Source organism: Hipposideros armiger, unplaced genomic scaffold (genome assembly GCF_001890085.2).
Source record: "Hipposideros armiger isolate ML-2016 unplaced genomic scaffold, ASM189008v1 scaffold_225, whole genome shotgun sequence".
NCBI lineage: Eukaryota > Metazoa > Chordata > Mammalia > Chiroptera > Hipposideridae > Hipposideros > Hipposideros armiger.
The window spans coordinates 1,141,291-1,155,048 of record NW_017731575.1 but is presented as its reverse complement, the minus strand read 5'-3'; positions in this window follow the sequence as shown (position 1 = coordinate 1,155,048).

The following is a 13,758-nucleotide window of genomic DNA, read 5'->3' as shown; positions in this document are numbered from 1 at the left end:
TACTATCATAGACCTATTATTATATTCTGCATCTGTGAAATGAAGAGTATAACAATTATCAAGGGTGGAGAATGAACTGGAAAAAATGAAGCAAAGACTGCTAAACTCAAATCTTGTCCACAAGTACAGCACAGCAGTTATGAGAACACGTTCTAGAGTGAGATTAAATACAGCTTTACCACGGTTAATCCATGTAACTTTACTAACTGCTTTACATTTTACATGTGGTTCATAAATCCATATTCTTCACAAGGTTGTTGAAAGGATTAAATGACATACTGCAAGGAGAGCACCGTGGAGATCTTTGGCACACTGAAGTAAGGGACAACTATGAGCTGCTATCATTAGTAATCACTGATCTGCAGGGTAATAAAGAATTCAGTGTATCACCACATAACTCTCACATGCTTTGTTTTTAGTCCAAAGAAGTGAATATTTACTAAACCAAACACTGTATTATTGTCATAAAAAATGATTAGCCAAAGAAATCTCTCCTTTTCACTTAGGAAAAGAAGGACTATATAAATACAGTTATGAGTCGTTAGGCTTAAGGCTTAGTCCTTAAGCTTTGTAAGCTGTTTCTTAGGATATACACACAATTTCTGGAAGTCCAGCAAGTAATCCCATAAAGAAAATCAGTTGATCCAATGTTCACTCACAAAATAATAAATTGATCCCTAAAAAACAGGTTTCCAAATAATTCCATGTATTAGATAGCAGAAAAGTTTTTATGAAACAACCAAATTCTTTTGGTTTTGAGATGTATCAATTGAGAAATATACATACATATTTATAATTTTATTTTAAAAATAGTTTGATGATAATAGCCACGATCAAAGCAAATCATGTGAATAATGTAAAGTTTCCAAATATTATAAATTTTATTTTATAATAAAATTCCCTTTAAAAGTATCTTGGAATCATTTTATTTCATTTTATAGTGTAGAGAGACAAAAGGAAGAAATATTTCTGAGCTATTATAAAGTTACTACTAAGATTATGTACCATAAAAATGGACAGAATTACATCTGGGTATATATTTTGTATGTTTTATTTGCCTCTAGATTTCTAAGCACAATAATACTATTTGCTTTTACCTAACTTCCATTGAATTGAAATGATGTTTATTATAAAGTGAAACTCACTCTAGGAGCAATACAACAGTTCTCAGGATTGTGAAATCATTCCTTTTCTTTGTGCTTAGATGCCTTTAACAAGCTCCAATCTGCAGTTTACTCATCTCTTTAATAGTAGGGGCTTTGGGGAATGAATGAAAATAATTGTGTATTTAGTGAAGGAAAAATTGTGCAAGAGGTATTGAACAATCATGTTTTATTTATTCAGTTAAATACACAATTCCCTTTGCCAAATATTCTCTACACAAATAAGGCGAATTAGGGTAGTTATCTAGCAAATTTACTATGAACTTCTTCTCAACTATGCTTGGCATTAAGTAGAGATTTGTCACCAAAGTACATTGTTCCACATTTTTAACATTCTAAGAAAAAGTAAGGAGCATACAATGAAAGAGATGGCACCAAAGTTATATGTTAAATTTATATCTCTATCAGAATCTTTGTTATTTCCATTTTCAGAAATATTATTCTGTGTTAGGAACTACAACAACAACAACAAAGGAGTATCTTTCCTGAAGGTAAAGAGGAGTATTAACGAGCCCTTAAATCCAGACTTTCTGTAATCATACCTACTTAAATGAGCCTTACTGAACACAGCAATGTCAGCGTGTTATCTTGTAAAGTATAAAATTATTCATTCTACTTACTGAATTATTAATGGTATTTAATTTCTCCAACATTGACTTTTGATTTAAGGGTCATAATCAGAAATGTATTTGTTAATTCACAAAAACAGAAATGGAAAAATTAGTCAGCACTCTTCAATATCTATATCCAGCCATTGTCCTACTCTCTAAGGGTACATTTCAAACCAAGTATGTTATTCAGAAAAACTTTGGGAAATGAAAGAGTAGCCTTGAGCTTTTATTGTAGAATATGGTGTTTTGAAGACACCAAAAAAAGTGGAACAAAATCCTTTCAAATACAAGCAACACATTTTAGATGTGTACTTGCCACCCTAGAGTTCACCAAAAAAGCTAATCAGAATTTTATATATAATACTAGGTTTCTATTTGTACACTTAAGATGAATATTAGAGTGTTTTGTCAAGGTGGCCAAAGGCAATCTTCTCATTTCTGGCACTAGTGTTGGTTTAACTAAAGGAATAAAAGAATAACTAAAGGAATAAAAGAATAAAATGAGCACATTAAAAAAAAGAAAATAAAAAAGAAAATCCTACATATCAACAAATAAGAGAACTATCTCTTGAAAATGTAGTTTTACATAGAAATATTACTGATTGTATGACTTTATTTAACCTTTCTATTCCTGCAAGTATATATGCAAAATGGTCCTTCTGTTTAAAAGAGTAAAACCTGACTAATTTAAGCCAAGAAGGGGGATTTATTGTAACCTACAGGGGCTCAAAAAGTCAAAAGAAGGTGAAACAGCAAGGTCTCAGGAAGCTGGGTGCTGGGGTAGCTTTGACCATCTTCATAGGGAATTGCAGACCACCCAGGAGATTCCTAGCACGAGAATATTTAGCGTCAGTCTCCTCACTCCCTCTGCGTTCCTGGTCAAAATTCACATTATTGGAAGAGAACCCATCTGCCCTCGCTTGGGACATGAGTATATCTCTGTGGTAAGTTCAGTGGATGAAAAGTGGGCAGAGGAATGAATGAGGAAGGGGACAGAAGGGAAATGATAGTTGCATGCAGGATACCGGTGTGGCAGTCCCGCCAGGTCACATGGAAGGAGGCGGTGTGATTCTTCCAATGAAAGGGGAATGCTTTCTCTAGAAGGGGAAGAAGACGCTGGATGGACCACACTCCCGCACAAAAAGGGGGGGAAATGTAAGTAGACTCCTGCCTGGTGATAAGAACATCATTACTACTTAAAAAATATTAATCCTATTAATATATTTGGACTCCAGATTAATATACTCTGGATTATTGGTAGACCTAGAATAAAATAAATAAACTCAAGAATGCATTTAATCTAGAAACCATGTCTTTTTGGTGCCTTCCCCTCAAATAACCTTTTAAACATTTCCACATTAATTGTTTTTCAGTGTCTCTTATGATTCTAGACAAACAATAATCATTTCCTTCCATTTTAACTGGAAATGAGAGACAAGGACTTCTTTCTAAGCAAGGTCAAAGTTAGACAGAAATATACTCAATGTTGTGTTCGTCTTCAGTGCACAAGCTGCATAAAATTCCTCTGGAATCCCTCTACTTTCAGAGGTAATTATAATAGTTCCACCCACAAGATCAGTATTTCCCAGCTGTCATCATCCAGCCCTTATCAAAACCCTTCTTGGGTGCTCCATTTGAACTGTTTATATCTTAACAAAAATAAAAATCTTAAGGAAAAAGAAGGAAAATCTGAAGTTAGAATTCCAGTAGTTCTCCTGAATAGAAGGGATTTGACAGGTGAAGGGTCTTGCTGATGCTCTATTGGGTTGTTCCTATTTGGGAGACTGGGAACTTCCCTGGGGAAAAACACATTGACACAAATAAGACCCTGCTCTAATATCAGCCATTCTTCTTGCCACGATATCGGTATGAGGTTAAGATCCTACCAAGAAATTCTATTTTGAGTTTTTGATCTACCAGCCCCTCCATTCCTCATTTTCTGAGTCCAATCAGTGTACGATAAGGACTTACATACATTATTCAATTTGAATTCTGTTAACGAGGCTTCTCTGAGTCATGGCTTTGGTGTTTGTTCCTTTGTATTTTATTGTTTACTTCTCTTTCTTTTTCTTTTTTAACTAGGCTCAGAAAAATGTTATACAAGATCTGGATTTAATGGGAATGCAGCACAGTGCAATAAAAATCATTTGAGGAGGCAAGATTTACAGTTTTTACATCTGAGTCAGTCACTAACTAGCTATGGGATGAGAACAAATCTCTTAACCTTTCTGAGTCTCAGTTTTCTCCTCTCTAAATAGACAGGATTGTTTAAAACAACAACCCACTAATGTGCCCTCACCCCCAGCCAGTCCTGTGCCAAACAGTGCATCAGAATGGCCTGCATGGCATTGGTGGCAGGATGGTCTTTTAACATTACACAAGTTCTCTACTAACCAGCCAAGGGTCTATAAGGCCCCTCTCTGAGCTCTTTTCTGAAGGACCCCTTCACTAGTTAGTCACCACACTCGATGCAACTGATGGAGTGTGTTGCTTTCTTCAGGGATACTGGGGCAAAGTCAAGGCCGAGAACCACTGGTTTGAACCATTCCAAAAGTCCCTTTCAATTCTGATACCAATTCTAAGTAGTTTGAGCTGGTTACATTCTTTCATCTCGCAAGATAAATCAAGGACTCCTCTCATTCTAAGAAAAGAATATATGAATATGCCAAGGACATAGAATTAGGCTACTGTACTAAGTAAGGGGTGTAGCTTTTAGAGGGGAAATGAATTATAAATAGTACAGGACCAAAACAACCCCTTAAAAATTGGCTTCTTCACATAGCTCTCTGCTCTTTTTCTTCTCTCCTCTGTCGCCAGGATAGTAGGAGCCCTTTCTGCTTTTGGAAAGCAAAGTGGGACCAGAAAAATGAAGGCAGGGGCTGGGCTTCTCATGTGCGCTTGTAACAAAATGGACCACTATATTTCACCCATGGAATAATGGGGAGGGGCCCAGCCAGGATTCAAGGCGAAAACCTAGGCAAGTATAAAGATGATGCATCTGTTTAGGGTGCATTTCCTGCATGTACTCCCTGGGAACCTAAGTTAAACTATTGGCTGAGTCAAGGATTGACCATTCCAGATATCCTAGAAAACACAAGTTAAAAATGGAATATTAGCCTGTCCTGATTTTTAAGAGCCAGAATTATGACTGGATAAAAGTAAGAGTTTTCAATCATGAGAATGGGAACTGCATCATTTGAATTTCCTGATAATATTCAGGTATTAGAATTCCTTATAAAAAAGCCTGTAGTGAGTAAAAGAGTTTAGGGTGATTTTTTTTCCCACTAATGATACATAAAGATACCACTAAATTGTCCATAAATATAAGACTATTTAACAATAGCAAACTATTCATTGTTTATTATTTATTTTAATTTTTATTCACTGCTGGTTCTAGGATTATAGGAACAATTATGCTTGCAATTAAGGCTGTATCTGCAGCAAAGACTTGTTTAAAGAAAAAAGCATTTGAATTTGGCAAATGCTTGCTTATTTTGAAAACAACTGTGTAGAAAGTAGTTGGTGCATTAATTTTTTTCCTCCAAAATAATTTATGCTGATAAATCAATTCAATTCAAACAACATTTACATTATACCTACTAGGGGTGAGGTATGGCAATCAAGATATACTGATGACCTTGAAGGAACTTAGGATATAACCACTTGGGAGCACAGAGGACATGCCTGGCTGAGCTTGTTTCCTGGAAGGGATCCCTTTATGCTGTAGCTGAGCCCTGATGGTCAAAGTTACAGCTTGCAATGTGAGCAGAGCAGACAAAGCTATTCCTCTGGGAGCAAACAGCATGGGCAAAGCTCAGAAACACCAGGTAACGGTGTGTCCAGGAGTGACGTGGAGCACAGGTGGTTATTGACAGAGCTGAAGACAGCAGTCAGGGTCTGATCATGGAGGGCCCCCAAAGGCCAATTTAAAGGATTTCAAGTTTCTCCTGAAGGCAATGCAAAGAAATTAAAGAATTTTTATATCAGTTAAGATCCTTTTGGTTGCAAGTAAAATAAAAACCAACTTAAAGTAGCTTTGACAAAACAAAAGGGAAGGGGTGGTATTAGCTCATAAGAATGACAAGATCTGGGAGAGGTGAAGGCACAGTTTGATCCCAGCTGTAAACAATGTCATCAGGCTAGGGGTTCTCACTCTCCTTTTCTTGGCTCTGCTCGCTCTGATCTGGTCCCCATTCTGAGGCCCCATGTGGTTGTTCCTGGGAACCCCAATTTACATCATTGTGGAGCTAAAAAGAGAGTCCATTTCTTTTAGCTCAAACAAAAAATCCGAGAATTGAGTCTCTCTGACCCTGACTGGGCTGATTTTGGTCTTGTGCCTATCCCTGAACCGATCTGGGAGCAAGGGGACAGTATGTGCTGATTGTCTTAGCCCAGGTCATGTGATCCACACATGGGTTCCAATGAAATACACAGGTTGTCTACTCCAAAGCTGATGCCACACAGGGAAGAGCGGGTGCTAAGCGGCAAAATAAGCTGTAACCACTGTGTCGTTTAAGAAGGGGAATGATGCAATGAAACCCATATTTTAGAAAGTTCTGATTCTCCTACAGATCTGGAAGCCAGTTAGAAAGCCAATCGGAAGGCAAGAGCAGAGGCAGGAGCAACGGTGTAAAGAGCCAGGCTGAGCCAAGCTGAGCAGAAGGGAGCAAGGGGCTCTCATGGAGGGGATTTCTTATTTAAATCCTTAGGGTCTAGTTCCCGGGCCCTGATTTACAGCATGCATCCCTTTGTTCTCCGTCAGAACTGGGGCATCCAGCGCTGTTAAGGACCAGCCTGTGGCCAAGTCCTCATATAGGTGCTCTAGCAGAGTCACTCAAGCTCTGGAGCCAGTTGCCCCGAAGCTGCAGACCCAGGCTCAGCTTCCAGAAACCCACCTAACTCCCCTCTGGAAATGTGGTCACCTGTAGAGTTGACCAAGTTCAAATAACTGATGCCACTGTTTATTGACTTGTTATCCTGAATTTCTCTGAGTCTGCGTATCCCTATCTGAATATAAAGTGGAGGTGATGACATTTCAGGTAACAAAAGTGCTGATGTGGGGATTAAATCAAATAAAGATTATGAATGACCTCCTGCAGTGAGGCTCAGTAAATGAAAATTCCTTCCTCTTTAGCCCTTTAAGCTTTTCTCTAGCTTCAGCTTCACAAGAACTCTCCAACCCCTCATTTGCCAAATAAAAGGTGGCATTTTAAAAAAAAGAATAGAGCGGGCCACTGAGTGGCGCAATGGTTAAGAACTGGCTTGGGACGCCAGAAGGCCCCGGTTCGGATCCCACATATGAGGGCCAGTGACACTGCCCTCCACAGCTAAGATGCTGAACAACAGCTCAACCTGGAGCTGTGCTGCCGTGAGTCGCTGGCGACGGCTAGGCTGCAGCCTCTGCTGCAGTGGGTTGCCATGGGCTACTGTGTGTAGCCAGCAGCCAGCGTGAGTGGCCAGCAGCCAGCGTGAGTGGCCAGCAGCCGCAGTGAGCGGCCGTCCAGAAGCCAGTGACTGATCTGCCTCACCCAGGAAGAGCACAATCATGGTGCCAACTTGGGCCAGTGAAGCACTGTCCTCCACAACTAGATTGAAGAACAAAATGCAACTTGTCTGTTCCCCTTCCCCCAATTCCCCAGCACTTTTCCCATCCCCCCAATTCCCCAATAAAAATCTTTAAAAAAATAAAACATAAAAAAATTTAAAAAGAATAGAGCAAGAGAAATTGAGGCAAAGCATAAAACATTTTATATAACATATGATAAGGGTGTGAATAAATATTTGGAGTCACTCGAATGCTTGAAATTGTCTATCTTAAACATAAAAGGTAATACTTGAACATTGAAATTCAAGTGCTTTGTATGACATAAAAGGATCTCTCTCATCTAGCCCATACATGCACTTCTAATCTCTTTCTCTTGTTTCAATTGATAACTCAGCAGTATTAAACTTCATGTAATTTCTAAAGTGGGGCCATGTTCTCTAGAGCCTCCGTTCATGCCTGTTTGTTTATTTGTGTATCTGTCTGTTTCCTGGTTAGACTATGAGAGCCTGGCCCAGAGGCTTTATAGACCCTCAGAGCCCCAGTACTGGCACAGAGCTTCACGTATAATTGTCATCCATAAAGATTTATAAAATTAAACTGAGTTAATGATTTATTTTCCATAAAATCTTTCAAGCAGAAATTACGGCTTTTCTTCGGTGCTCTTGCAGTATTTTATTTTTTCTACCATTTTATTATTTCTTCTCTTTATCACATAACTGTGGAAGATGACATAAAGTCTCTTTTCTTTTCTCTCCTTTCACCATCTCCTTGCCTAGGTCTCACCACATACTGGTGTCAAATATATTAATTGAATTAATTATGAGTAGACTAGGGTCTGATCAAACACCTTAGTCAGTAATATCAATGGATGGCATCTTAATTATTTTTCCTACTTGTCATTTTCTCATCATCCCAAGATTTCAGGCATTATATTTGATGTGATGAAATGTAAAGTCTTATGTTCAGGATTGTTCAGATCTATTTTGGGGTGAAAAACAGTGAAAGTTAAAATAGCCAAGTATTTAGAGGCTCAGACAATTAAATAAAAATATATAACGAGTTTTTTTGTTTTGTTTAAAAATTTTTTTTTTAAGATTTTTTTTATTGGGCAATTGGGGGATGGGAACTGTGCTGGGGAATTAGGGGAAGGGGAACAGACAAGTTACTGTCATTTTATTCTTCAGTCTAGTTGTGGAGGACGTTGCTTCACTGGCCCAAGTTGGCACCATCATTGCGCTCTTCCCAGGCAAGGCAGATCAGTCGCCGGCTTCTGGACAGCCGCTCACTGCGGCTGCTGGCTACAAACAGTAGCCCATGGCAACCCACTGCAGCAGGGGCTGCAGCCTACACCGTCGCCAGCGACTCACGGCAGCCCACCTCCAGGTTGAGCTGTTGTTCAGCATCTTAGCTGTGGAGGGCAGTGTCACTGGCCCTCATATGTGGGATCTGAACCGCGGTCCTCTGGCGTCCCAAGCCAGCTCTTAACCATCGCGCCACTCGGCCGGCCCTGTTTTTTAATTTTTAAAGGTACTTCTTAACCATGTGATTTTCTCAGAAATGCACTCATCAGGATTGTACTTTCTAGAACTTACTTGTAGCTATTAAAATGTTTCTAGGCATGAATGGTGGCAAGCAAGCACCATCACCAGATTCCTCCCTGTAGTCCAGCATCCCTGTGATTGTGTGCTTTTGTCTCTTCTTTCCTGTTACAGCCAGATCTCATTTAAGCCAATTTACATTTAAGTTGATCAGCTGGCAGTAATAACAGGCTGACAATGTCTCCCATGCCCCTTGCTGTAAGCTAACCTTGAAAAAACTCCAGGCAACAGTAACGAGCTTCTCCACGAATTCCAGGGATGTTCATCCAAAAACTGACTGGATTCTGGATACCCTCATCTCACCCTTTGCCACTGAGAAATAAATGTATAAGTCATACTAGAAGTAAACATATTTGATTTTCAAGAATTTCATAAAATGAAGTAGGAAGCCAAACTATTCAAGCACGAAAAGCCCAAGTATAATCTCATCAAATCTAATTCTAATATAATCAAATAAAATCCTCATGAAGGTTACTATGGAGCCAGACTCTTCCCTGGTTTTGAATAGTTAAAGGAAAGGGAACATGGAAACGAAGGATGAAGGAGCATCAAGGGGGAGACAGGAGTGACTGGAGGATGGGAGAACAAGGCAAACTGGGTGATAGAAAGGCAAAGAAATACTTCACATTTGTTCTTTGTTACAGAAAATAGCTTTTGCTTTAAAGTAGTTGTTGCATATGTTCTTCCCCTGGCTACTCCCATTTGCACCATCTCAATCATCACAAAATTTACCAATATTTCAAAATGAACAATGAACAAAAACATTGGAACATTACATCCTACTTTCTGCAGTTTTTTAAAAAATCAAACAACCATAAGAGATGTAATTAGTTAGCTCTTGGTGATAGGCTTTTTGAAAGGTGGTTTTTATCTACAATTTAATTGAAATACAATATTTGAAACTTTGCTGATTGGTGAGCATGCTAGAATGTTTCTCTCCAAATTCTAACCTCGGTACTTTGGTGACTATCAAGTCTAAGAACAGCACTGAAGCGGACTTGATAATGGCAAGCCAAAGATCTGCTGTATATATTGTAGTTATTTGTTTGATTGATTTTTATTTGACTATGTATTTTTATCTAGTACCTGACAGTATAAGAGATATTTGGGCACAAATACTTACGTATTTCCTCTGAACAGCTCACAAACTATCCAACACTTAAACCCAAGTTGTGATTTAGTGACAAAAACATACTTAAAAAGTGCCTTTTTTCCTATTTGGGAAAACTTCAGGGTTAATAAGGGGCTTTACAATGATTATACAGTGCTCTTCAATAAATTACTTTTGGGCTCCGTACTGAAGACACTGTGATTCGATTAAGGAGGGAACATTCACTATTCATCTATTTTTCATTGTGGAGGGAAAGAGATTCATGAAGTCATATCTATACCAAGTTTCGAACAATTCCATAGACAAGAAATATTTGGTTACAATTTCATTAATCATTCATCATTGTCCACATTAGAATGTCCACATAAGGTTGATGTTCAAAATAAACCATCTGGGGCTGAAACCAAGCCATATATATCTAGTTGCATATGCTAAAGCAAATTCTGCTGGCATATTCTTGGAGCAAAGGAAATTCAGATGATCACAGCAGCATCACTTTAAAGCATACTGAATTTTATTGAAGCCTTCCTCTCTCAAATTCACTTTTGAGCCCAAGCTAAGCAAGATAAAATATATACCCAAAAGTATTTTTCTGAAAAAAAATTATTAGGGAATGAAAAATAGAGGTTACCTCGCCATAACCTCAGCGGTCTTAACTGGATCATCACTACTTGTGTCCCTTAAATTAGATTTTCAGCGAGATACTGCTATGCAGGGCTTGGCCTTGGTACATCATGTGCCGTGGAAATTTGGACAGCAGAACAAGCAATTAGATCAGCTTTGCTGGATGTGTGATCTGTTCTAAATTTGTTAAGGTTTTGAACTACAGATAATATTAAATAGTAGATCTTAAGTTAATTCTAAGTTTAATATCACTAAAGTACTCTATTTCATTTTGATCTAGAGGCAGTGTTACATATACAGAGTGGTTCTTAGGGGATTGGGAATTGGGATCAAATAAAAATTACCTGGGGAGTTTTTAAAGAATATAAATATACTCATGCTCCTGATTCAACCCTTCATTCCAATTCTCTTTCTCCACTCCAGGTATGTGTAACTTGAAAAAAACCAAGCTGATATTTTTGATACCCAGCACCCTTCAATATCACAAATTACAGAGATTGCTGGGCTAATTTTATGCTGCCAAACTTGGAGGTGAAATAACGGGGTTTCTTACTCAACAAAAATAATAAGAAAGGGGAACTTTTCTTGTCCCAAACTATAGAAAATTAAAGGAATGTAGACACAAAAAAGTAAGGATAGCTGTGTCCTAGTAGCTAAGAAAAGTTGTTGTTAGCAGAATCCACACCCCTAGAAATAGATAATGCTTTCAAGGGTAGAAGGTATCATTTGCTTCCATGTATATCAATCATTATTGTTCTCTGAAACTACATTCAAGAAAAACTAGCACATTAAATATCCATAAACTTTTTTAAATAGTATCACAGTAGTTCCCCTTTATCCATGGGGAATACATCGAAATGTTGCCAGAGGCTCATGGGATGTCCAAGAGAGGACTCCACACAGAGCAGCAGTGACCAGGTTCCTGTGTCCACTCAAGAGAGAATTCAAGGATGAGGCAGGTGTGGGAAAGCACAGGGAGTCTATTAAAGCCAGAGTACATACTTGAGGAGGAAGTGCGGGTGAACTCTGAGAATGAGTTGCCCTGAGCAAGTCTAGATCAGGGATTTTTATCCCAACCAGGGGCAGGACATGGGGGTGTGGCATTGAGGTGGCTTTTCTGTCTCCTCCCGGTAGGTGGGATTCTCAGTTTCCTGCGTATTCTTCCTTATTTGGTTCCTCTGGAACTGTCATGGCATCAGGTGTGTGATGGGAGTTGTAGTAAGCACAATGTAAAGGACATCTTAATGACGTTATAATTAGCTAAAGGTCAGGTCTTGGTCAGGGATGCTGGCCCTACTGGATAAAACCGGTTATTGTTTTTCTCTAGCAGCAGGTGTCATGGTTACTGGTTACTTGTGTAACCAGTGAGGCACCTCATCTTGCAGTTGGAGGGGAGGTCAATTCCCTAGGCTACTTATCCTGCCTCACCAAGACACCTCCACCCACCCCCGTGAAACTGCAGATAGCGCCAAACCCTATATGTACTATGTTTTTTCCTATGCATACATAGTTATAATAAAGTTTAGTTTATAAATTAGGCACAGTAAGAGATTAACAACAATAACTAATAATAAAATAGAAAAATTATAACAATATCTTATAATAAAAACTATAATAAAATATCTTATAATGTACAGTACATACAGTGTGGATATGCTGGACAAAGGGGTGATTCAAATTCCAAGCAGGACAGAGAGAGACGATGCAAGATTTCATCACACTATTCTGTATGGTGCACAACTTAAAATTTATGAATTGTTTATTTCTGGAATTTTCCATTTAATATTTTCAGACTGCCATTGGCCATGGGTAACTAAAACTGAAGGAAGGTGAAAACGTGGATAATGGGAGACTACTGTATATCCTTGGATTCTTTTCTGCTGGAAAATGGGAAGAAAAAATGCAAGCAACAATGAAAATATTCTGGTGTTCTTAAGAGATCACTTACTAAAATAAAGAAGGACCTAGAAAATAACTACAATTGACATGGCTCTCTGAAACCCAGAGGTAATCACTGAGTTACAGGAATCTGGCATTTGATTTTATTTAACTTTATGAATTCATGATGATGACTCTTTCACTGATATTTTTATTGCACCTATATCTTTCAAACCCAGTTTTGTGATGAGAAATGGAAAAAGCACAGGAGAAAATTGAACCATGAAGACAAAAAACGTTGAATGACTCATGCAGCAAAAGAAAATGCACACCACTGGTCAGTGGGGTAGCAATGGACATCTCAGTAAGACATGTTAGAAAGGAGTGAAGCTTGTGTTATGTAATTTGGGGGAAGTTTTAAGGACGCAGGCCTTTGTTCTCAATTGGATACTATCAAGAAATGGCACTAGTATTACAAACAGATAACTTGATACATCTTCTCTGGAGAGAGGGAAAACTAGAACAAAGCTAAAGTAAATAAGGAAATTTTTACAGGTTTCACATTAGCTAGTCATTCATATTAACCAACGTAGGGTGGTGTTAGGTCATTTTTGATGTGTGGTTACTATTCATGTTTTGTTTGTATTCCTGCATGGATATGGAACGATTTTATTTTTGTCTCAATCCGTTGTGGTCAGAAGTGGCTTTGTCTGATCTTGGTGTTCTGTGAAATTGTTTATACTCAACAGAAGGCCTAGCTGCCAGTGCCAGGCAAGCTCCTAGGTGTCAGCGAATGCTTTTCTATCTCTCATACTGGTTAGAAGTGGTGATTTGTTCCACCTAAACAATAATGGTTATAAGAGTAAATCTAATATAGAGAGAGCACTTATTATATGGCAAGCACTGCCAATTACACTACAGTGTTATTCCTTTTAATCTTCCAAACAACTTTACGAGATAACACTCTATTTGTCTTCATTTGTCACATGAAGAAACTCGGTCATGGAGAGCTTGAGTTCCCTGTCCAGCTTCACAGATCTACTAGGTTGTAGAACTGGCCTGTCTGACTTCAAAGCCTAGATTCTAAGACACAGTGTCATGCTCGCCCCGCAACAAACAAGTGAATAAAAAAGTCTATTCCCAAGCTCAGCTTCAACATTTTGAACAAGTAATTTTTCTGTGATTAACTATTATCCAAGGACCTTGCTCTCCTCCTTGATGCATTTCT